Genomic DNA, 25695 nt, shown 5'->3' with positions numbered 1-25695 from the left:
CTCCCGGAAACTACTGTATCCTCATTTTTGGATGCGCGGAGAATATATGAAATCCTCGCTGCAAATACGAAAATATGAATTTCCTCAACGTATCGAGCCAAAATTTTAAACTTATACAGTGAAACCTGTCTTCAGCGGAATCGAGCGGGACTCGCAAAAATTTCCGTTAAAGACAGATTTCCGCTTGATGGAGATAGACCTTTCCGTTAAAAAATATATATGCTTATAACGGACATAATGAGAAAATATATTGATGTACGCAACTTGTTCAATTACAGTACTTTTTCCTTCTACGGATTAATACCCAAAATAACTTAAAATAAACACAAAATATGCTGTGCACACTTTCCTTTATTTTTCCCAATAGTCAAGCAGGATTTGTTTTGCATACATTGCTACTAGTTGGCTGCGGTATACTTCAGGACACAGAAAAGCTTTCTCTGGAATTTTGAAAGTCCTCTGAACTCTTTCCTCCTTGTTTTCACGACACGTGATGGAGATATATAACTTCTGCTTTACCTCAATTCCTTTTTTCCAGAACTTTGTTTTGTCAGTTTTCTTTTTATTTTTGTTGACTGTCGCTAGTTGCTACACAAGCGGAACAGAAGTACGTCTACAAAGAAGACTGACAGCTGACATGCAACGTAGGACTAGCCGAAAAATTGTGGGAGCTGAATATGAGTAGTGATTGACAAAGGTCAACACTGCCCATAAAGATTTAACAAAAGAACGAAGTATTTATCGCAGACAGTATATGTTTACCCTCTCACAGGATGTTTAAAAATTTTCTAAACGATGTAGTCTGAAACTCAGAATTTTCCGTTAAAGGTTTATTTTGCTTTCCGTTGTCCGCATAACACAGTTTCCGCTTAATGAAGGGACTTTTTCATGTCTTTTACTCCAAAATCCATGGGACCATGAAATATTTCCCTTTAAGACAGTTTTCCGTTTAATAAAGGGTCCTTGAAGGCAGGTTTTACTGTATTAACTTTAAGTTTAAAAGTTTTACTCGGTATTCTAAACGATGCAGTTCTAAAAAGACACTGCAAATATATCGAGTGAATGGACATCAAAAAACCAATTTTTTCTCACCCTTGTATAACACACGTAAATAATTTGAAACCTCGAACTCGATTTTTTTTTCATCACATGCAAAGGACTCTTCAGTGTTTTCGTCGCTGAAAAGAAAGAGCTAAGTATGTTGAATCCTATCAAAACATATACAAGCATAACAATCAAAAAATAGAAGACAATTCCACCGTAAATTATAAATAGAAGGAAAGAAGAACATTATTATGGATATAAATCATTTCTTTATTTTACTACCAATAGTACTTTAATAATAATAATAATAATAATAATAATAATAATAATAATAATAATAATAATAATAATAATAATAATAATAATAATAATAATAATAATAATGGGATCTTATTATCGTGGAGTTCCAAGCACGTCTAGGGCAGCGTTCCTCAACCTTTTTCCTTTGCGGCACACGAAAGTACGTTTCAAACTTTTGCGACACCCTTGCATGTGATTTTTCTCCTAGATGCAAAAAAAGCAAACACATATAAATTCATACGTTGTTTTATTATGAAATGACTATGAGATACAAATCTCAAAAGCACATTACGTAAGACTCTTGAACAAAGTTAAAACCGAACTTTCCGCCTTTAAACTTGGAAGACAAGTCTCAAATCAAATCGATTAGCGATAATGTTTTTTATTTTTTTCTATAGATAATTTCTTTGCGGAAGATCTTAGAAGACATTAAAAATCTCGCGATATACCTGACATGTATTCGTGACATACCAATGTGTCGCGACACAGCGGTTGAGAAACGCTGGTCTAGGGTTTGAATCTATTTGCAGTTGGTGAGTGCAAGATCAACCCTCGCAATATGAACTGTTCCCACTGCTTTGTCTCCCCCTCCCAAGGGAGCTGCGTTACAGGACAACGATAGAGGATGCTGTATTATTATTATTATTATCATTATTATTATTATTATTATTATTATTATTATTATTATTATTATTATTATTATTATTATTAGTAGTAGTAGTAGTAGTAGTAGTAGTAGTAGTAGTAGTAGTAGTAGTAGTAGCAGAAGAAGCAGCATTTGATGTAATTACTAATCTCTTTCCAGCCTTAGACAAAAATGGATGTAAACAAACCCACCTAGATACCAGTGGATCGATGACCAGTGATTGGTTGTTGGTCTCACTGCACTAATATCCTACCGCAGTATAATCCCTACTAAAATAATAATTTCAAATAAAAATATCCGAATTTATCCTGTATTTTGTGATAATAAACGCAATATATATAATATTTAACAACAGATGTAGCTTTATTTCAACCTCACCCGTCATATAGTATTTACTGCGCATGCGTATGCGTTCGCGCGCCGACCCCACTCATTTGAAATTGTAGAATGCAGAGTGTTTCATTGCGAAAAAGTGTTACAATAATCCACCTTCCTCTCGTGTTATAAAACACAAAAGATAACAGGAACAGAGGTAATCTATATATATAAAAGAGAACGCACAAATCCTTTGTCCGCTCATCACGCTAATACGGCTGAACCGATTTCTTTCATTTTTGGGGGGTTCTTAGGATTTGGACCCTAGATGGTTTTTATCATATCACTTTAATTTTTAATTACCAGTGTCTTGAGATAATGGACCATTCAAGTATCCATCCTTTGTTAGTTATTCATCATAGGTAAAAATAAACGTATTTATATGCAACCCGCATGACCCTGTGACTCGGCGGGTTAACATAAATGACAGGCGTTATAATGGTTTTTATCATATCACTTGAAAGCGAAAAAGTAAAAATTATCTAATTAACAAAGTTTATTGCGTTCGGGGGTGACCGCAGCGAAGCGGGGCGGGTTAACATAAATGACAGGCGATATAATGTTAACATTTACTGCAATCTTCTATGGTTTTTATCATATCAATTGAAAGCGAAAAAGTAAAAATTATCTAAGTAACAAAGTTTATTGCGTTCCGGGGTGACCGCAGCGAAGCGGGGTGAACGCTGCTAGTCTCGTTTATATAAGGAATTAAGAAAATATGTATTTCCAGCATAACAGTAGTCAGTGTCAGTGCGTTAATTATATACGAACCAACAGAGCCTTACACTTTGAAAATTATGCGACCACAATAAGCTAGCATAAGATCTTGCTGTTCACGTCTCTCGCTGCCGAAACACGTGTGAGCCGCGGAGTAATACATTTCTCTTGATTTACATCTACTTTGTTCTAAGGCTGGAAAGACTTTACACTAGGGTTTCTCAACCTGTGGTACGCTGTTGAAGGTATCTACGATTTATGGTGATATTAATAGTTAATATATGTCAGTGAAAAAGGTTGAGAACTCCTGACTTACACTGTCTTTGTTAGTTGCTCACAGTGGCGTATTTAGGGCGTGGCTATCGGACTCAAGCCCCCCGAAATTCCACGTATAACAATAATCCTTCTGACCATTTCGAAGTGCTCGTTCACGTGTTGTGCATAGCCCTCAGCGAAACAAAATCCTAAATACGCCACTGTCTACTCATTATGAAACAACTTAGATGTATTTTTCTTGCAAATATACCTATACACATATTATGTATGGTTTTGATTGTTAAATATGTATTTCGATGAAAATAAGTGAAAGTTGTATTACTTACTTTACTTCCTAGGTTAGACTGAAATAAAAAAAAAATAAATTATTAGAAGTATATATTAAAGCAGAAAATAATTCCTTAAAAGCAAATGAAGTTAAGAAAGAATGAATGCAAAAATTGAACCAGTAATAGGGTTGCCATATTTCAAAAAAAAAAAAAAAAAAAAAAAACCCGGGACGCTACTAAATTACGAGAATCTTTGAAATGCTTAAAATGAAGTGTTATATACTAATTTACTTTCCTCCATTAGATAGAGTTGTTCAAGTATTACGTAATCACATTTTTAGTGATTTTAGTAGACCTTCTCCCTAGTTAGGCAAACGTAAGCAGACGTTTTACTCTTTCCCCTTGGTAAGCAATTTTTTTAAAAAAAATCTCGGGATCTGTTATGTTTCGTGGCTTTCAGAGTCCGTTGCTTTAGCACATTCAAGATAAGTTTCCTTTCACATGTTTTGTCTGTTCGTGTTGTATTTCTTTTAGAACCTTTAATTCATTGCGAATATGTTCTGGCGGCGTTTGTCATCTTCCAAGAAATTCTTTCGTTGAATTTTCACTTTATTTCTGTTAAGAGAGTAATTATAGACCTAATCCTCTGCAAAAAACAAACTATAATATTCCATTCCTTTCTTCTTCGCTGGAATCCCGGACATTTAAGCGTCCCGAGAAATATTTTCGGTACGAAGATCTCGATTCCGGTGACGGTCCCGGATTTTCTGGGACGAATGGCAACACTAACCAATAAATCACAGTAAATCTCCTTTATACAAGAATGAATCACCGAATTTAATGTATTTTTGAAACGATAATACCCGAGAAATACAATCCCATCATTATAACTTTACGTCTGAACAATTACTGTTTTATAGTTTTAGATTTTCTCTCCTGACCACAAAATACTAACAGTTATTCATTTGCTTCTCGAAGGAGAGTCAAGGATGAATAGAACGGATGTGTCATGACACAAGTGAGTCACTAAACTTTTAAGGATCGAGAAAAAACAACTGAAACATTTAATCAAATTATCATTTGAAAAATTTGTATAAAACCTTTTATACTTTATATATGTAAAATTTGTTTTAATAAGTCCATAAGCAGAGTACACGTACTACACTCCTGAGCTTCTTCGTGTTTAAGCGGTTAGGGTACGCGCCTTTGGCATGGGAAACCCGGATTCAATTCCCGGCTTGAACTCATGTGGTTCGGATTCCACGTTAAGTTTTAGGTCCACGTCTCATGTAGCTTCGCTGACGAAAAGTATGCTACAGTTCGCATCAGCCAAACTGGTGGATGGCATCAACCACACAGAGAAAAATCCGTTCCCCGGACAGCGGTATATTGTACAAATATACGGTATCCTCTTGCTTACTATAGAAATCAGTACGGATCATACGTTATCCGTATGCTACATAGGCACTGGCCTTAGATGTTACATCATGTCGTTGCAGAATGTCTGACATCTAACAGTTTTCCGTATATCACATACATATACTTATGTTACCTTCTTCAGCTATATGTTATATACGTCCATTTGTATATGAGATCCTAACCGCCTATATTGTTTCATACGGAAAGTACATATAGATGGAACACTTATACAGAAAGAATTATAAAACACGCTTTTTCAGTTATACGTTTGCTGCACGTTAAGTCCAAAAACTACAGGAAATACGCATGCAACCTATCTTTTTAAGTACGCCACCTACATATTTTTCTTTCAGTACAATGAGCCGCAGCGCGATGTTATCAAACCTCCGGTGAAAAAGCTAGCTTGCAGCGGGCGCATATTGCATGTATCAAAGGTACCCGTCTGATTAACAACATCCAGTATATCATAACAATACAAAACTTTGACACTAATAGGATCATTAATGTATGTAACTTATTTATTATACTATTCTTTCTTATGAATGTGGAATGAATAATATATTTCATTTGGTTCGAATATTCATGATGTATATACATATACTTGATATTAGTTCGCTAGGTACGTCGTTTATAACCCCATTGACATCCATCCGAGGATCAAACTTAGGACCTCGCAAACCGAAGGACAATGCCCTACCATTTTGATTTTTTTTAAAATTTCGAAATAAAGGAAGTCACGCAACAAGAAAACAATATGCACCAACTCTTGAAATATACATACGGAATGCACGGTGGCTCAGTGATGAGGCAGTCACCTCTAGTGATAAGCACCTTCGATTCGATTAAAACCATTACGCGTATGTTTATCGGGATTTTTCCATTTTATCCCATTATCTTAATTGAATTGATTCTTCCATCATTATTAATTTTTATTTATTATCTCTCTGTTTAACGCACAAGGCATAATCATGGTACGTTGATTTAATATATATATATATATATATATATATATATATATATATATATATATATATATATATATATATATTTTTTTTTTTTTCTAATTTAAGGTCCCACGATTATTCAGCCAGATTAAGGGAGGCCGTGATGTAATGAAAGATGGTGGAATGGTGTAAGTTGGGGAAATGAGAAAATATCGAAAAAAACAACGCACACGGTAACTGTCCTCCACGAAGCACACTTCAAGAGCTGGGATAGAACCAGGGACCCCATACATCAGAGTGAGCTCTCTTCCACTGAATTACAATTTCCCGAAATAAAAATGTTACCTCTGATGTCCCGATTTTTGGTTAGAGTATATAAGTTATAGAAATTTATTTATACACAGTGAACATAGGGAAGGAATTTCACGAATAATTTTTGCGACTTTTCACCCCAAATTGGAGTCATTTTGTCTCTCGTTAAGTGACTTTTTGTTAACATTTTAGCAATACTAAATCCTGTACGTTTCTAGAAAAGAAGGTGCGGAAGAAATTAATTATAGGACTTCTTAGATAATATATTAAAAAAAACAAAAAAAAAACAAAAAACTTACTGCTCTTTTTTCCAATTCATTGCTTTTAGGGTAAGTCTCGGCATAGTAGTCAGGAGGGTATTCCAATCCATTGTTATCCACTTCGGTAATATCTTCGTCGATTATTTCACCTGCAAAAATAAGTAAATTAATAAAAAACTAAAGATCCTATTATGATGTACTCTGAAATGAAAGTAAATAGAATAATAGAGAATGTTAGGAATAACTGTAAAGAACCATTGTGAATTGAAGCGATTAGAGGATAAAGGCAGTATGTAACGAATTGTATATTTCGGAAAAATTGACTTTCACAACTATGTCTGTTGACATACACCTTTCATCGTTTCCAAATCTCTTCACTGGGATGAGGAATTACTTTACCAAAAGAGACACTGACCAAACCTTAAAACCTACTTTATTTTAAATTATAATTTGTAACGGTTTCGGATATCTAACATATCCTTCTTCAGACACTATCGAAAATATAGTGTCTGAAGAAGGATATGTTAGATATCCGAAACCGTTACAAAATGATAATTTAAAATAAAGTGGGTTTTAAGCTTTGGTCAGTGTCTCTTTTGTTAAAATAATTAATCCAAAGCCATGAATAATCTTACTATCGAAGTGACTCCAAGAGGAATCACTATATGATATGTTACGTAGCATGACTAATGAACCGCCAGAATTCAACGTTTTGAAAAGTGTAACATAACACGTTTATCCTCTAAGCGCTTATTCTTCAATATAATAAGGTAAGCAATAAATTGCAAATATGAAGCAAAGCAATCGACTTTAAATGACTATTCATAGAATGGTTTAGTGCGTCAATTATTTTCGTGAACGAACACGACATGCATATCAACGAAAAGAATAATGTTTTTGAAAAAAATGTTCGCAGAACAAAGCGGAATAGGCTTCACGCAATTTCTAATGCTGAAAATTCTATTTTCCGTTACTTACAATGAGAATTGGCTCGCGAAATGTTTTTCCAGTGTTAAGTATATGAGCATCCCGTTTTTCGGTGGTTATTCCTCAATTGTATGTCCGATTCGGGTCAAGTGACCCCTTTCAACATTCAATGCGCGTTCTCGAATCACCATGTCATATTTGATTAGGAACGGTTCAGGCATATCGGAAGACAATCTGGACAAACGAATGCCTAAGTTGAACAAAGAGGTGCTTTGCTCCAATCAGCGTTTAACGAAAAAACAAACGAATAAATAAAAATGTCGAAAGATAAGGTGTATACCAAGGATGTTATAAAATAGAGGATCTGTCCATATGTATCTTTATCCTATTAAATCAATGAAGCCAAAAAACAACTGAGCATCGGCACGTCTGATTGGCTACTCACGTTTCCAACATCTTCTGATTGGCTACTTTCGTTTCAGCCATGATTGTTGGCTCAAAACATTGCAATCTTATTGGGCGGAGTGGGCAGAGTAGGGGTGGCGAAACTGTGACGTATGGCTTCAAGATTTTGTTGTAAGGGCAGATCCTCTATTTTATATCCTTGGTATATACCAATCCATAGACCTCATTCAGCAGAACAAAATGATAGGGACGACTGTAAGTCTTCGAGTTGTTTTTGAGAAAATTGAGAGAAACGAATTTTTATGATTCTAAAATGTTCGTCGTTAGGTGCTAATTATAGTTGATAGCCATTATTTTCCAGGAACATATTATGTTTACTGCATATATAACAATTCGCTGTTTACTATCACAACGTATATCTATTGTTGTTTATGTTTTCGTAACGACGTCACACATACTGCTAACAATGGCTAATATACTGCTAACAATGACACATACTGCTAACAATGGACCACATACTGCTTAACAATGCCCAAATACTGCTAACAATGACACACATATTGCTTGCAATGGCACACATACTGCTAATAATGCCCTACATGTTCCTGACACTGAGAAAAATATACTCTTAACACAGTTTTTTTTTTTTTTTTTGTAATATGAAGTTTTACAGTATGTATTGCATCATCACGCTAAAACGACTGAATTGATTCTCATGAAAAATTTATACAAAGACAGATCTTGGTCCGGGGAAGATTTGTGTCATTTCACATTGATGAAACAATTTACCATGAGCTAATAATTGAATGTGTCATTTGAACAAGGGAAACTTTTTTTGTTGTTGTTGTTAAAAATGAGGTTTTATAGCCAATGTCTATTTATTCAAAAGACGAATCCATCGGGAAATAAGGTTTACGATTACATTAGTTTGAAAGTATTCAATATCATAATAACAAAAATTTACAGAAACAAAATATTTTGGCCAGCAGGAAGTTTTGTTTTACCTTTTTTATAATTAACTAAACGGAATGTTTCCCTTCTTCAAATGACACGTTCAAATGATAATGGCGTAATTGTCACCCACGTGCCCATAAAAATTCCAATATTAAATTAACATTTTGTAACTGATATATAGGCAACCACCGGTACAAAGCTGTCATGTTGGTTGCATAACATTTTAAGTAGTTCCCAGTCGGCTCGAAATACCACTGAACTTGCAGGAGACAGATAAAACTTGAGTTCTTACCCGACGATATAAACTGCTTTCTACATATGGTACTGGAGAAAATAAATCGTTTATTGCTCATATGTTAAGGGGAGAGAACCAGGGGGACAATCGGGGCGATTGCCCCCTCCCAGAGGGGGAAACTTTCTTATTTTGTATATAATTAAAACCCATCCCAGAGTTTGGAGCTCTTAAAAGTAGCTCTAAGTAGCAGTATTACAACCCACCGCCCCCCAGAAGTCCGTTCTGGATCTGCCTCTGGAGAGAACAGATGAAATAGTTCAGTTAAACGTTCCATTATGCCTAAGTTGAACAAAGATCATGCTAGGCCCACTAGCGTGATCGAAATACCATTATATTCTTATAAGTTCTACCAGTGTGATCCTATAATCAGGAGCGCATCCAGCGCCTGTTTGATTCGATGCTACAACCTAAAGAGGCTTCACTCCATATTAATTTATCAAAGTTTGATTGTATTGTAACTGAATAGGCTATGTAGTTATGTTCGGAATTTGCATAAATTTCATAATACTTAGACCTGGGTCTTTTTATGTTGCAATTTTTACGAACAGCACTGTAATAGGAAAACAGTGTCTCAATGGTACGCAAGAAATCACTGTATTAATTCAAGTTTATATGGGTTTGTGCGTTTTCTCGGAGCTCTTTCGTTTTTCAATTCTTTTTACATTCTATTATTATTCGCTTAAGTTTATCGTACTTCTTCTGTAGATTAAAGAGCGTAACTGAGAGACCAAACTCAATATTTAATTTAATTTCTTTATTCATTTTGTCAGGAGCACTTTGAAATATTTGAAATTATTTTAAACGATTGGAACTCACTTGAAATTTGTTTTAAGAAATACGAAAGAAGAAACACCGTGTTTTTTTAAATTTCACTTAAATACTTGGTTCGTTTTATCAGTTTTTTGATGAGTTAGAAAAAGGAGAAAAACTCTCTATCGATCCGTCAAATGAATTCACGCATCTTTCAACCAGAGAGAAGTTGTAAGTAAATTATCGCAGCATTTCTGTGCAGACTGGCTTGAGTTAGATTTTGTTAGAGGTATTAACACCAATCAGAGATTTTCAGCTACAAAAGCAGAAATTATTTTCATGCAGCAGAAGACACAACGTTAACAGCGCATTAATGAAACACAAATAACTAGAAGTTTGTTTTCTCTCTATTGTTTTAAGCTGCTCGCCTAAGAAATTTACTTTATATGTTTTTCGTTATTTCGTTTTCGCTATCTTTATAATTACTTACGAGATTACTAGGTGAAATTTCAGTTCTTCGCGTGCTAAAGGTAAGATCAACTCTTTGGAGATTTACAGCATATATACCATACGCCTGTATTAGTTTAGAAATTTAATTTAATATCTATTACTGCTGGATTTTTTTAATTGTTCAATCGTATATGAACTGTGAAACAGGTCACATGTGTTTTGAGAAGAAGCTCGTCAAGTTCGTGGGGGTCATAATGTGCGACTGCTTGTAAATTAACCTAATGTGCCACCAATATGCAATAGGCGCTCCCTTAACGCGCAACGCTACTCTCAATATCTATTCCTTACGCTTCCCGTTCTTCAAAGAATGAATCCACTGATTGAGAACACAATATAATCCAATTCATGAATAAAGAGGGGTATTACTGAATATATTAGTAACCAGAATTGTACTATCCTCAAAATTTATCTCGATTATTCTTCTTCTCCCTCCTTTACCTTCCACTATACTATCTCCGCGTTCCTCCCTGAGCGAAGACTTAATGGATTCCTTATCTTATCGTTCTCTCAAGGACTTCCTTATCTATCCTTTAACTTATTGAGAAGCTGGAAGTGCAAATTGACTCGCTTATAAGTAAAATGTCTAGGGGATTTTTAATTAACTAAATCAAACTCTCGGATACGATTTTTTAATATAGAAATCATAGATACTTTTAAAATTTAACTATTTATTAACTAATTTAAAAAGTGTTAATTTATGAAATTCTAAGATAAAATTTAAATTTCCTGACTAGAATTCTTAATTGTTAATTGAATCTCTAGTTTGTCCATTCAGTGACTAATTAGGATGGGCCTGTGGAGTTACTAACTCGCGTTCACTTACAAGCTGTTAGTACACTCCTTAGTTAGTTTCTATCAGCACTGCTAATCACTTATAGGGTGCGACACCTAATTCCCTGTCTTGGAACTCATCTTACCTGAATCCGTTCCACAGAGGAGACTAGCTAATAATTTAAGGTTAGGTATGGGTTAGGTTAAGGGTATTGTTGGATCCGTATATTGAATCCGGGAAAATTCTTTGATCAGGGAAATACTCTATCGGCTTCGTCTATATTTCAAGACTAGGCGTCAAAATTTTATGGAGTCCAGACTATTGGACTCTCACTAACTATTACAAACCGAGTACCCACTGTGTACTCGACTGAACATCATTTTTGTCCAATTCCCTCTATCCTTCTCTTATCCCTCTCTGATTGGGAATCGAGAAAAAAAGAAAAATTAACAAAATTAATTCCCTAGCTACAACCCATCTAAAACACTTCTCAATCCCTCCCAACCTAAATCGAACAACAAAATTTATAAATTTCAATATAACTGATTTACTAGAAACTAACTAAAACTAAATCTCTTATCCTTGGTTCCTACTTAGAACCAACACATTACTGAGTGGTTTCCTATCCACTGACTACCTTGGTTCTCCATATGAACCATCCTCTACTGCCACATAACTCTGGGCAAAAATCAAAAAAGTTAAAGAGAATTCCGGATTAACTGGTCCTCATTCAGAACCTACCGAGCCACCTCATTCTGGGGCTGTCTTCAAAAAGTGAAACCCTGTTACACAATTCCCGTCCGTATTTATAGCCGTTCGAAAAGACAAACTAAGGGGCAACTCGCGGGGTGCGGGGAACCAAAAGTTCCTCTTGAAGAAGAAAAAGAAAAAAATCGCTTCGGCAGCCCCAGCGAGAAGTGTTTCCAACCTAAAGAAGAGTTATTTAAAATACAAGAATTTACAAGTTAAATACACAGTTTACTAGATATAATATTACTAAACATATATATTGATTAATTATGTACACCTATAATTTAAGACCAGACCTGGTATATTTAATAACTCTATTCCATATTAATGTAACAAGTTAAAATCTGCATAGTATATATATAAAAATTTAAACCAGTAAGGTGCGCCTTGCAAATGTCATCTGTTTGGCCTTCAAGAAAACAACATTCTATTTTTATTATGCCCAATGGAAATATTTTTTCGTCTTAGCTTTCAAGAAATCTGATTGATATTTTGCACACACTGAGAAAAATCCGTTCTCCGGACAGCGGTATATTGTACAAATATACGGAATTCTCTTGCTTATTACAGAAATCAGTATGGAGCATATGTTATCTGTATGCTACACACGCACTGCCCTTAGATATTACATCATGCCATTGCAGGATGTCTGACATCTAACAGTTTTCCGTATATCACATGCATATACTTATATTACCTTCGTCAGCTATATGTTATATACGTCCATTTGTATATGAGATCCTGACCGCCTACATTGTTTCATACGGAAAGTACATATAGATGGAATACTTATACGGAAAGTGTTATAAAACATGCTTTTTCAGTTATACGTCTGCTGTACGTTAAGTCCAAAAACTACAGGAATTACGCATGTAATCTACCTTTTTACGTACGCCATCTACAATTTTTTCTCAGTGCACGCATTGCGTAATCGACTTAGTATTTCTCAAGTAATTTTCAGATGCACGTTAAAACAGGACTGGTCCAGAGGAGCGTCAATCTCAGTAAAAGTTTTTTTTTTTTTCAGAAAAAATCCTTCGAATTTCTCTTTTCAGGTATATGATACGAACATGCGAATGGTACCGTTTGGAAGGTTGCTTTATTCTAAAGAGAATGAGGTACGAACCAAAGTTCTTGGATGAATAGTGATGAAGCAGTAGCTGCTTGACTGAAAGTTTAAAATTTACCTTAAAAATCCCCCCCCCCAAAAAAAAGTTAGTGAAAGAGATATTTTAAAGATTTTCAACTATTGATTTCTGGTATGGAAAATACCTTGATGCAAGTTAGAACAAAATCTACGCAATTATAGATCCTGCTCCTCAAGCTAAGCAATTATCCCCTAAACGAATTTTCCAGAAGTAGTACGGTAAGTAAACTGTTTTTTCTGTAACAGAAAATGGCATATTCACTTTCTTTTCTTTTTAAAACAACTGTTACAGTAAATTGTTAGGTTATTCCATAAGTCAGGGCGCAAAATATCCGGTCGCCAGGTAGCCATTGGAGACTAGAAATTTAGAGCTGGCGACTAGCGTTCAGTAGGAATGGTTTCTGCCTAAACTCACACAGCTGCGTAGTTTCTGTTTCGCACGAAAATAATTGTCACTGAGTGAGAGAAAACACGGAATGTGAAGTCTTTCTTTGTCAAACCAAAGGCCGGTGGGGGCAAGGGCGCCTATCAGGGGGGCAAGGTGGGACGCTCGCCCCCTAGAAGAAATTGTACTTGGGAATATCGAAAACCCAATAGAATTTTTACATTAGTTACACCAAAATTTGAAATTATATTTGAAACGGCGCTTATACTTGCCCTCCTTGGAAACCACAACATGGGCGCCCTTGGGTGGGGGGCTCTCAATTTATACGTGAGAGATACTGGCGACCATCATTTTTGGATTGGCTAGTGCGTCTGACTTTGAAATTTTTCACCCTGCCGTAAGTGTTTGTTTATGGTCGTCCCATAAACAATTTTCCCTAAACTCAAGACCTAGCTACATGGCTTTATCGCACTTCAAATCAATAGGTTCATTCTATGTCATGGTACGTTAGATTTCAACCCTTTTAAATTTTTGTGCCTATTTTTAGGTATGAAAGTAACGTCTTCATGATGCTGTAGCTGCTTGACTGAAAGTCTATAATTTACCTTAAAAAATAAAAAAAAATTAAAGGGTTAATTAAAACAGTGTCTTTTATATATATCACCATCAGACTTTTATACAGGAAGTATATTAGGATTCAAGGAAGTATATTAGGATTCAGACTTTTATACAGGAAGTATATTAGAATTCAGACTTTTATACAGGAAGTATATTAGGATTCAGACTTTTATACAGGAAGTATATTAGGATTCAGACTTTTATACAGGAAGTATATTAGGATTCAGACTTTTATACAGGAAGTATATTAGGATTCAGACTTTTATACAGGAAGTATATTAGGATTCAGACTTTTATACAGGAAGTATATTAGGATTCAGACTTTTATACAGGAAGTATATTAGGATTCAGACTTTTATACAGGAAGTATATTAGGATTCAGACTTTTATACAGGAAGTATATTAGGATTCAGACTTTTATACAGGAAGTATATTAGGATTCAGACTTTTATACAGGAAGTATATTAGGATTCAGACTTTTATACAGGAAGTATATTAGGATTCAGACTTTTATACAGGAAGTATATTAGGATTCAGAATCCGTAAAAGTTTAAAAGTTCATTTGGACACATTTAATAAACTAGAAGTTTTTTTTTTCTGTAAACGTTTATACCAAACTATCGCGCCTGCGCAATATTCAACTTTGAAATGTCTCAGTCGGCTCGGCGCCACCCTGTATTATGTGCGCGTGTGCATCAAAGTATGTTTGCATTCGCGACTGTGCTTGCGTACCGGTCTTTTGCTGCCTTGTAATAATCTGTATTGTTCTCCCCGTAGAATTGGTCTTTTACCTTCCTCCCTTATGAAAAAAACACTGCATGCATCCCTGGCTCTGGCTACTCATAGAGTGGGTGTGAAACAACTAAAGAAAGATAACTTAATTTCGTAGAAAGATATTTCAAAAGCAATTTAAGACTGGAGACGAAAGGTCTAATTAAATCCTAATCCCCTGTTGAATTATTAAACCGTTTTCTTCTTTACATACTATTCTATTTATTTTAGCCAAGTACTTTGCATTAATTGTTTTTTAAAATTATTCTGTTCGGTTAATCTTGTTCCTACATGTTGGTCTTCCTTAATTTTCTTCTTTCATATTTTCAATCTCAAGATTAATCTGTCTACATATTGAGAAGGTGAGGGAAACAAACTTTTTTTCCTACACGTAACAGTAGCGTTCAAGTGTTTTTTTTTCTTGTAACGACTTTTCGTTTGTTCTTAAGACAGAATAAACGAAAGGGGATATTCAGATTGAAACTCCGTTCTCAATTTAATATACAACACTAATACAGTAAAACCTGACAACTTGGCTACCTCTCTAAGTTGGCCACCTGTTCATCTTGTTCTGGTTATTCTTGAACCTGCCTAAGGGTTTCGTTACTAAGGGATTCGTTACTTTTTACTCTGTAAGTTGGCCATCTGTCTATCTTGGATGTTGGCCACATTGAAGCAATGTATACCTTATCAGGATAATGATAAATTTAGCTGCGTATCTTGGCCACGTAAAATACCGTTTTGTTATTTTTCTTATAACTCTTTATTTCTTTTGGATTATTTTAATTTCTTCGTTGTTGTTCCTCTTGCCTTCTGTTTTTTCCTGTTCTTTTTCTTAGTTGGCAACACTGATTATGCCAGGTTAATTTCTTGGGGGACAGGGAGGCGGAGGTGCATAAATATTTTTTGAGGAGGCAGTTATTTTTCTCTATACCGAAAATATTTTTTTTAAATATTACTTGACACAATACATGTCTGGGGGGAGGCAGTCAGATTCAGACGATGTCTTCGGGGAGCATCCGCTTCTATTGTTCCCTCTAGCGTCGTCAGTCATTGACAAAGAGAAACCAAGTGAGATACATGTCTATTTATAACCACAGCTCCGGATTCTTGGTGGTAAGCTCCTGGCAAACTTCGTACTACGTGAGGAGCAGTAGAACTGCACTGTGGACTGAACAGACTCTGATAATGTAAACTAGGCAACCTTTCTGATTTCTAAGGAGATGAACGTTTGCTTAAGTCAGTTTTGTGGGCTGTGAGATACACTTTACAAAGTTCACTGCTATTCCTCGCTTCTCCATTTTACTTATTAAATTCTGTGAGACATGCATTTTGTAAGATTTATTTGTATTTATTTCCCTTACCGTTTATGTTAATATGAATAATACAGTAACGCAATTAAATTTACAGTGTTAATGTTTACACACAACCGTTCAAATACTAGGGTTACGCATTAACTGAGACAGCAACACGGTCAGTGAAGCTCAAGGGCGCCAATTTCTCTGTAAATTTGGGGGGAAATTCAGATGCAAAAGGTATATATATGAGAATTTTAAGACAATTTGCATTCAAATTATGCCAAATATTGAATATTCATAAATACAATAGGGGCCCACATGAGCTTTGAAGGGCTCCCGCTTCCCCAGGATCGACGCCCTTGGTGATGCTGGAACAACGCAAACTCAACAAAAGTCGAGTGTTGTCAGATCTGAGTATTTAAAAGTATTAAAACAAGAATTGAACTAATATTGAACATGCTAATTTTAGTAAAACTATTATTCATTGCGAATAGAAATATTCAACAAACAAACCTTTTATTGTGCTATACAAAACTAACAACGTTTTGTGAATTTATATATGAAACTAAAAAAATAGCATATTCTTAAGTGTTACAGTGTGCAGATAATTAAAAGTAGCCCCAAAAATAGCGTGTCGTTCTACTTGAAATTTTTGTAGCGAGGGCATCTAAAAAAAATCGCTACTTGCAATGTTGCCTACGCATGCGCAGACTTAGACGTAAATTGTCTGTTGTGTGTTACTTGTGCTTTACTGAGTTGCAGTGCAGGTTATTTTCAGGAGACTCTCGATTCAGCCTTTCTGGAGGTAAGATGCTGTGATGAGAAACTATGAGGGCTTATTCTGCATGATGCTCTGTATAATCGCCAATTACACCGGGTTGAATACTCAGTCAGGCTCGGAGCCCACGTTAATAGGAGGCCCTATTCTTCATAACCTTGGTGTTGAGTACACAATTCACCAACGCTTGGTAAGAACGCAATACACAAAAGTCAACGCCATCTCACACACAGTGGGAAGTTAGAAAGCAGGGGCGGATCCAGGGGGAGGCGATCGGGGAGATCGCCCCCCAGAAGGGCAAACTTCCTTATTATATATATATATATATAAACTTATCCCAGAGTTTGGAGCTGTTAAAAGCAGCTATAAGTAGCAGTATTACAACCCACCGCCCCCCAGAAGTCCGTCCTCGATCCGCCCTTGTTAGAAAGTTCAGAAAGTATGTCGAAATGAAGGAATGGTTTTTATCGGCAGGGTTCCGGTATTACAGGTGCTCCTCCTTTTCGACATTATTATTATTATTATTATTATTATTATTATTATTATTATTATTATTATTATTATTATTATTATTATTATTTTATTAACTAAGTAACTAATAGTCTATGGTCTATGGGCCAGAGGTTTAACACTGCGTTCACCAAAGCTCTCCATCATTGACTTCTGTCTGTACTCCCTTAGTGAACTGGATCCACTTTCTATTTTGTATTCCTATTTCTGCGAGATCCATCTTAATATTGTTCTCCCATCTGCGCCTAGGTCTTCCTCCTAATGGTCGTTTTCCGATTAGATTTCGAAAGCGTCCCTACTTTCTTGCATTCTGGCTACATGACTTGCCCACCAGAGCCTCCTAGACCTGATGAACCTGACAATGGTAAATGCTATAAATTATGTAGTTCCTCGTTATGAAGTTTTCGCCATTCTCTATTCTCTGTTCCTGTTCCTCTTGGGTCCGAATATTCGTCTCAGGATCTTGTTCTCAAATACTTTCAGTCTGTGTTCTTCCCTTGAAGTAAACGATAATCTTTCGCAACCATACAGAACAACAGGCATGATTATCGTTTTGTATAGTTTAAGCTTCACATTTTTCGAAAGATTTTGAACTGAATAATAAGACGAATTTCATACTTTCAGTCGACATTTAAATTATTTATGTATATGGTTCTTGTGTGTTAATATTGATCCGAGATATTTGAAAGTATCCACTTTATCAAAAGTATTATTTGATATTTTAACGCATCCATAATTTGTAGTACCGTATTACGATTTCTACAAACTTTCATATAGTATTAATTTTCTCTGTATTTATTATTATTATTATTATTATTATTATTATTATTATTATTATTATTATTATTATTATTATTATTATTATTATTATTATTATTATTATTATTATTATTATATTTACTACAACAACAACAACTACTACTACTAGTAGTAGTAGTAGTAATGGTAATAGTATTCGAATATATCTTCGAATAGAAGTGAAAAAGGTTATGTGAGAAGTTAATTAGGATAGCACAAGCAAAACAGGATTCCACAGAGAGAAAAGAACTATTGACAACGACGAACGGATCGATACCAGCAAGGAAAAGATTCTTTAAGCGCTTTATATGGAGTGTAACTCTGTTTGGATCAGTGAACGCGAGTACTTCAGAAATCAGAAAGAAAGGAGCTGAGATATTCGAGATGCGATGACTGAAAACGAACGTTAGAACAAGTAATTGAAATCCGATGTACACTCATGTCCAAAATGATTGTCGCATTCTATAACTATGTTGTTGTAGGAATATAATTTGATAACGAATTCGCCCGGTATTTCTTAGAATGTTAGTATGTGTCGGCAAAGACATGTATGTGACAAATTTCATGTCAAAAGAGCAGTAAATAAGAACAATAAAACAAAAATAAAACTTTCTTGTCCATTTAGCAACTTTTTATTTTACTCATTCTAATTTTCGTATTTATACTTCTTTTCCTATGAAATTTACTACAAATATATATTTCTCGATTATACACATAGTATCAGTATTAAAAATACCCCGCAAAATCATTATCAAATTATATTCTTACAAGAAGACAGTTATAGATATGCGACAATCATTTTGGACATGAGTGTACGTATTTTGAGCACATGCAGAGAAAGAATTGCTAAACATTGTTCAGCGTAAGCTCTAAACTCCGATAAACAAAATATTTGTATCCTTCCGCTTGTCACAAATAAGATTGGCTAGTGATGTATCACTTCCACTCCGCACGGGGAGGAGCAAATTATGCACGTGCATTTTGACAATAATGTCTCGTGTTGTCCAGATACTTACAGCAGCAGCAGAAAAGAAAGAAAAGAAACTCGAAAGATTAAAAAAAAAAAGTATTTGAATTTCGCTCGTAAACAATTGTTGCTTAGTAAGTAAAGGTTTGCCTTGTTGGTGTTTCACCACAACACTCGCGGAACCGGGATTCATGCCAGTTATCTTCCAGACTTTAAAAGCAGAACACCCGTCCACAGTTGAGTTGGCGCCATAATTACTGCGCATGCTTAGTGTTTATTTCTATTGTTTCATTAGCCACATTCGATTGCAGTATTATTAGATAATCCGTATTATATTTTTGTCACTTATAATAATATAGCAGTTTTATATGAAGCTTCATAGTAAAAGTAATAATGCAATCACATGAACTATTTTGCGGAGGAGTACAAGCGTCGGTAGGACAACAGCAAATCAGCGAGATTTAGTTTCACGTGGCTTTGTTTATCGCAGTTTAGAGCTTACACCGAATAATGTATAGGTATTTCCCACTGTGGATTGTTTCCATCGTGGCTTCCCTCCATTTTGCTTTCCTACTCGTAATTTTTTCAAGTCATGAGTCAGAGCCAGGAAATAAGGCTGGCTCTACCGTTTATGCAATACGTGCATTTGGACGGGGCGGAACAAATCTGTCATAACTATATTATTTAAAATAAATATTTCTTGTTGGAAACAGACTTCATGATGATGGTAGTTAAATTTACAAAAGCTGACCTATTTGAATACTAAATTCATAAATCATGTTTATGTCTCATTATTTGAGGTCACATGGGCAGTGCTAAAACGAATCGTCAAACAAATCCCAGCATGCATTGCTTGATTGTTGACTAATGCAAGAACTCAATTCTCGAACAGTAGCGAACACCTGTACCATTTAGTTAGTTATCACAGTTTTGATATGAAAACTAGTTTTGTTTTTGTCACAAACAAGTTCATTGTTATTGAAGGTGGAAACAAGTTGTTTAAAATTTTTTAACAGACGTAGAAGGAAAATCAAGAAATAAAGACAAAAACAGCTAGTTGCACTGGAATTGGAAACTGATTGAGATTGAAGCTCGATATTGAATTCTATAAAATAATGGTTTACCACCTTTCCTCTGCAGGTGTGTTTGCTTTATCTTTCATTAATATAATAGATTATTATTTAAAGAGAAAGACACAACGAGATTTTATTTGCAGTGTTTATGCCTTTCTGAGTGCGATTGCTTTTTCTCTTCCCTTTGTTGTTCATGATAAGGGAGCATACTTAAAATCGTGGCTTTTAAGAGTTGTTCTTTGTGAAGAAAGGGGGAAGGAGCAAATGACTATTACCACGGGGCGACAAATTGCTTAGGGACGGCCCTGTCAATAAGTTAGCCTATATTAAGAATACCTTATGGGTGATACCTTCTCCCTCCCCTCCGTGGCAATATAAATCATTTTACTTTTAAAAAGTTGGTAAAAAAGAAATACGAGGGCCACTATTTATATTTTGTGCCTTGGCAACACTGATTGTAGTTAGGCGCTATTTTTGTTTGCATAGAAACGTCTGACATTGTTGATCATAATGTACTTCAAATGTTTTGGCATTAGTTTTATTTGTGTTGTTTACCTTGACTTGATTGCGTGACAATAGAAAAATGGAATTAACTCTTGAAAATTTTAGTGTGACGATTTAGTACGATTTTCGACGTGGATTTTTTTTTTTTTTTTACATTCGCTCAGTCGCGTTACTCTTAGTCGGTTACCTAGAGCATTCGAAAACCGACGAGTTATCATCATTGCGAATGATTTCTATAGTAGTTTTTTTTTATTATTTCCATAAGTGAAAAAAGAAAAAATAGGAAAATTTGGGAGGGAAAGGATAGGGGAGGAAAAGAGACCAAAAAGAGGTAAAATATAGAAAAACGAAACAAAACAAAACAAAACAAAAAAAAAAAAAACTATAAAAATTTAACAAAAGAGTTTGAATCTAGATTGCTTGTTTATTGTGTATTTCTGTATGTGTGTTTGGAATCTGTGTTCTCTGCGTATTTATGTTTTTATGTTTTTACCTTTTGGCTTCTTCTTCTTTTTACCTTAGGCTTCTTCTTGTTTCTTGCAGGTTTCTCCTGTGTGTTTAGGTTTTTTAACCCATATGTTTTATATACATATATGTATATATATATACACACATATATACATATTTTTAAATATATTTCTTTGATATTCACCTATTTCTTTCACTGCACTAATGGTTTTCACCTGTGTTTCCACACTAACACTTGTGCACCAAAAATAATATTCTTAACACTACACTACACTGTATGCTTTCGCTGTCACTAACACTAATAATCACTGACACTTGTTTTTCACCTATATGACTTTCTATTTATGACGTGGATTATCAAGACTTCAGTACTTCCACATTTGGCGATGAAACCCCAACCTTTGCCACTGAAACGCTGGTATAACGACTTTACTCGTGGCCGCCATTCGCTCACTGACGAAATTCGCGAAGGTCGTCCAAAATCAGTTGTTATTCAAGAAAACATTGGTGCTGTGCAAAACCTACTACCGCAAGATCGTCATGTGACTTACTGTGAGATTGAGGCAACCCTAGGCACTAGTTCCACCAGCATATATAAAATATTACATTATCATTTAGCTGTGAGATAAGTTTGTTCTCGTTGGATCCCACATAATTGACAAAAACTGAAAAAGAAGCTCATGTCGATTGGTTCACACAAATGTTCAATAAATACGATGGCGGTGCTTCAAAAGACGTGTATAAGATTGTAATAGGTGACGAATCATGGATATGCCGGAACGTAAACAGCAGTCTACTGTATGGATGTTTCAAGATGAACCAAATCGAACAAAAGTTGTTCGCGCTGGAAGTACATCGAAATAAATGGTTGCCTGTTTTTTTTTCGGAAAACTGGTCATGCAGCAACTATGCCTTTAGACGAACGTGGAAGGGTCAACTCTGAATGGTACACAACAATTTGTTTGGCGGGGGTCTTCGGTCAAATAAGGAAAACAAACAAGCGCCGTCGGATCATTCTTTATCAAGACAATGCGAGCTCTCACACATCTCGTCTTACAACCGACTATTTGAACACTCACAAAAATTGAATTGATGGGTCTTCCCGGATGTCAAGAATATATTGCGTGATCACGATTTTCGTCAGCGGAAGAAGCCGTTGATGCATTCAAAAAACATATTATGGATGTGTCTCAAGAAGATTGGAAAAAATGCTTTGACAAATGGTTCGAACGAATGCAAAAGTGTATTGATTATAAAGAAGAAATGATATTAAATATTTATGTTTTACGTTTCACGGAATGCCGGTTAGGCTAAAGGATACGGTGATGATGAGAAATGAATGAAATGGCGGAATGAAGAAAATGGGAGGAAGCGGGAGAACCCCGAGAAAACCCACGAGTACGGTATTTGTCCACCACAAAGTCAACACGGCGCAAACTGGGATCGAACAAGGGACCCCAAACACCGGAGGTGAACGCTCTACCACTGACCCACCGCGCCTCCCGATTGTAAAGAATAATATTTCGAGAAACAATAAATCAATCTTCAATGACACTGTTTTTTCATTGTTAGGCTCAAAATATAAACAGTGGCCCTCCTAAGTAAAACAATTAGCTATTTACTTTATTACTTTTATTTATTTGTAAAATCTTTATTAATTTGGAGTGTATCTATATTACTGGGCAGAAGCAGGCCTGTAGCCAGCCCCAAAATGTAGGGGGGCCCGGCTGCAGTTAGGGAGGCCCGATGCAACCATATTATAGTTCATTTGCCATCCTATCGTGAAAAGTTTAGGGGGGCAGCCAAAATTTAGACCCCCCTGGATACGGGCCTGGGCAGAAGTCCTCAATCTTTGGTATGCGAGTCAGTGCTAGGCGATGTGTTCGACTTATGGTGATACATTAGTCGAAAAAGTTCAGAGCACTTGTTCCATGGTATAAAAGAGATTACAAAAAATCTTAAACCAGTTACAATGAAGGTGCATTCGAGTAACGATACAACAGAAACACTGGCGTCGTTAGCTTTTTAAATCTAGGGGAGGGTCGAATGATAGAAAATCAAAATCCTCTTTCCAACAAAAGTTATGTATACAAAGTACAGTAGTATAGTTTCTTTAAATATCACTTGACTAAAATCTGGTGGAACGCGCCCCCCGCGAACATAATTAAGTATGGTGATTGTGAAAATAAATCTAATTGAAGATATCAACTACATACTTTAGATGGTCCCATATAGCCTATGAGTAAAGCATATCGAAACTTCATAATCACAGTGCAACTTTCATTGAATTCCAGAACCACTCAATTTTCCCAATTCAACGCTGTCGGTGTCATATAAGCAAAGATGTTGCAGAAGCACAAGATAAGATTCCGTCACAATTAATTGCTTCTGATACAACCGTAACAGTCTACCGTACCGTAAGTATAATCTATCACTTGGTTTAAAAGTTGAAATATCATGGAGAAACAAGTAGGCTTTTTAAATATATATATATATATATATATATATATATATATATATATATATATATATATATATATATATATATATATATATATATATATATATATATATATATATATATATATATATATATATATTGTATATATATATATTGTATATTTGTTATTATTAGTATGACATGAATTCGGCCTTTTTTTCCACTCTGTACCCAAAATCTTATAATATCGTCTGTATAAGCTTCTGCTTTTGATATTATTTCTAATCAATTTCGCCATTTATGTTAGTTTCATGTAGTAATCCAGAAAAGTAATCATTATATTTCTGTGGAAATAGCTACTTAAAAGTTGCAACCTGTGCTAAAAGCACTTAGACGTTTGAGAATCTAGCTGGTTCTACCATATAGTGGCTATATTAAACTCTATCACTCAGCGTTTACAAAAACAGTATTCAACAAATGTAGTAGTTGTTCTATCTTCTTTTATTTAACAATAATTTTCCTACAGTATGCTACTTGAACCCCGGTTCCATTTGCAGAAATTGAGTTGGACCCCGCCTGGGACTCTGCGAGTGCCCGGGGACACACATTTTTCATCCAAAAGGTGCTGGGCTCCCCACACAAATTTGATATGTATTCACTTAGTTTCCTTACCCGACCGTTTCCGAAAAATCTGACCCGGAATTTGACTTTGTAATGTATAGTATGGAGCTCAATTTCGAACTTTTCACGCTTGTATCTCCGCAACGGTTGCGATCGAGGATATATCCCTTTTCGTGTTGTTCTTTTGGGACAAGGTATCCAACGGCCATAGCCTCGACTCGAAGTAAGAGTTACACTTGGATAGGTTCCCTCGTAAGCTGGAAAACAATGTTGGATCCAGCAACAATTTATGCTGGTTTTGCTGTAAATTATGCTATTAGTTTGACGAAAATTAATGGTCCAGCTATCAAATTCCAGCACAACTTTTCTTTTAATTTGGAGCGGAGGGGACACAAGTTCGGATACCATGTTGAACTTTAGGTTCCGTCTCCTTAGGATGTTATGAACATTCACCCCATGGAAAGCAATGGCAAACCACTATGGATTCACCTTGCCAAGGGACTTTTAGGTCAAATACCTGCCTTCGGACAGAATATCACATCATCATTCATTAACAGCCATAGAATAACATTGCAAAATTTTGACCCAGAATATATGCGAGACTGCGAGACCATGCGAGAAAGTCTCGCGCGAGACGCGAGATGAGACTCAAAATTTTATGCGAGACGAGACTTCACATTTGCGAGACGAGACGAGACCAACATTTGATGCTGCGAGACGAGACGAGACTTTTCCATTTCTCGTCTCGCGTGCACCCCTACAGGTAATAGATGAAAAATTCCATAATGATAAATATAAGCTTACTTGTTACTTACTAGTGCCATCTTTTAATCGTTCAGTTGATAATATTGACATAACTTACAGCAATTCATCTGTAATTACAACTTGGAAAAAGTAACAATGTTCAGTCGCCCTTAAAGGTGATTACGTAAAATCAGGATCAGATCCAGGAGGGGCGATCCGCCCCCGAAGAGGAAACTTTCTTATTTTATATTTAAATAAAACCCATCCCAGAGTTTGGAGCTCTTAAAAGTAGATCTAAGTAGTTGTATTATAACCCACCGCCCATTAGAAGTCCGTTCTGGATCCGCCTCTGCATAGAATAGGGTATTTTGCCTCACGTCATGGGTCACGGAGATAGTGTGTGAGAGAGACGTGTAATCTACATCGCAGTGGCACAATATATGCACGTGCTGGAAGAGAACTATTGCGGGAAACAGACGAAACAATTTCCTCTTCACCAATCAGCAATAGGGATGCACGCGAGACGAGACGAGAAATGGAAAAGTCTCGTCTCGTCTCGCAGCCTCAAATGTTGGTCGCGTCTCGTCTCGTCTCGCAAATGTGAAGTCTCGTCTCGCATAAAATTTTGAGTCTTATCTCGCGTCTCGT

The 25695-nt window shown here is 35.6% G+C and overlaps 1 long non-coding RNA gene across 1 annotated transcript in view; it reads right to left on the bottom strand.

Annotated features, from left to right (window-relative positions):
- Nucleotides 1–410: 410 nt before the first annotated feature.
- Nucleotides 411–25695, bottom strand: part of LOC145681884 (uncharacterized) — a 160442-nt gene continuing 135157 nt past the window's right edge. The window contains exons 2-4 of the long non-coding RNA XR_014130868.1: nt 6602–6711; nt 3685–3702; nt 411–1178 (exon numbers count right to left, since the gene is read on the bottom strand). This is a non-coding gene — a long non-coding RNA (uncharacterized LOC145681884). The remainder of the gene's footprint in view (nt 1179–3684; nt 3703–6601; nt 6712–25695) is intronic.

The sequence above is a fragment of the Thermobia domestica genome, chromosome 3 (assembly GCF_964235325.1).
Source record: "Thermobia domestica chromosome 3, izTheDome1.hap1.1, whole genome shotgun sequence".
Lineage (NCBI taxonomy): Eukaryota > Metazoa > Arthropoda > Insecta > Zygentoma > Lepismatidae > Thermobia > Thermobia domestica.
The sequence above is the reverse complement of the archived record's forward strand: the minus strand, read 5'-3'. Positions and strand labels throughout refer to the sequence as shown.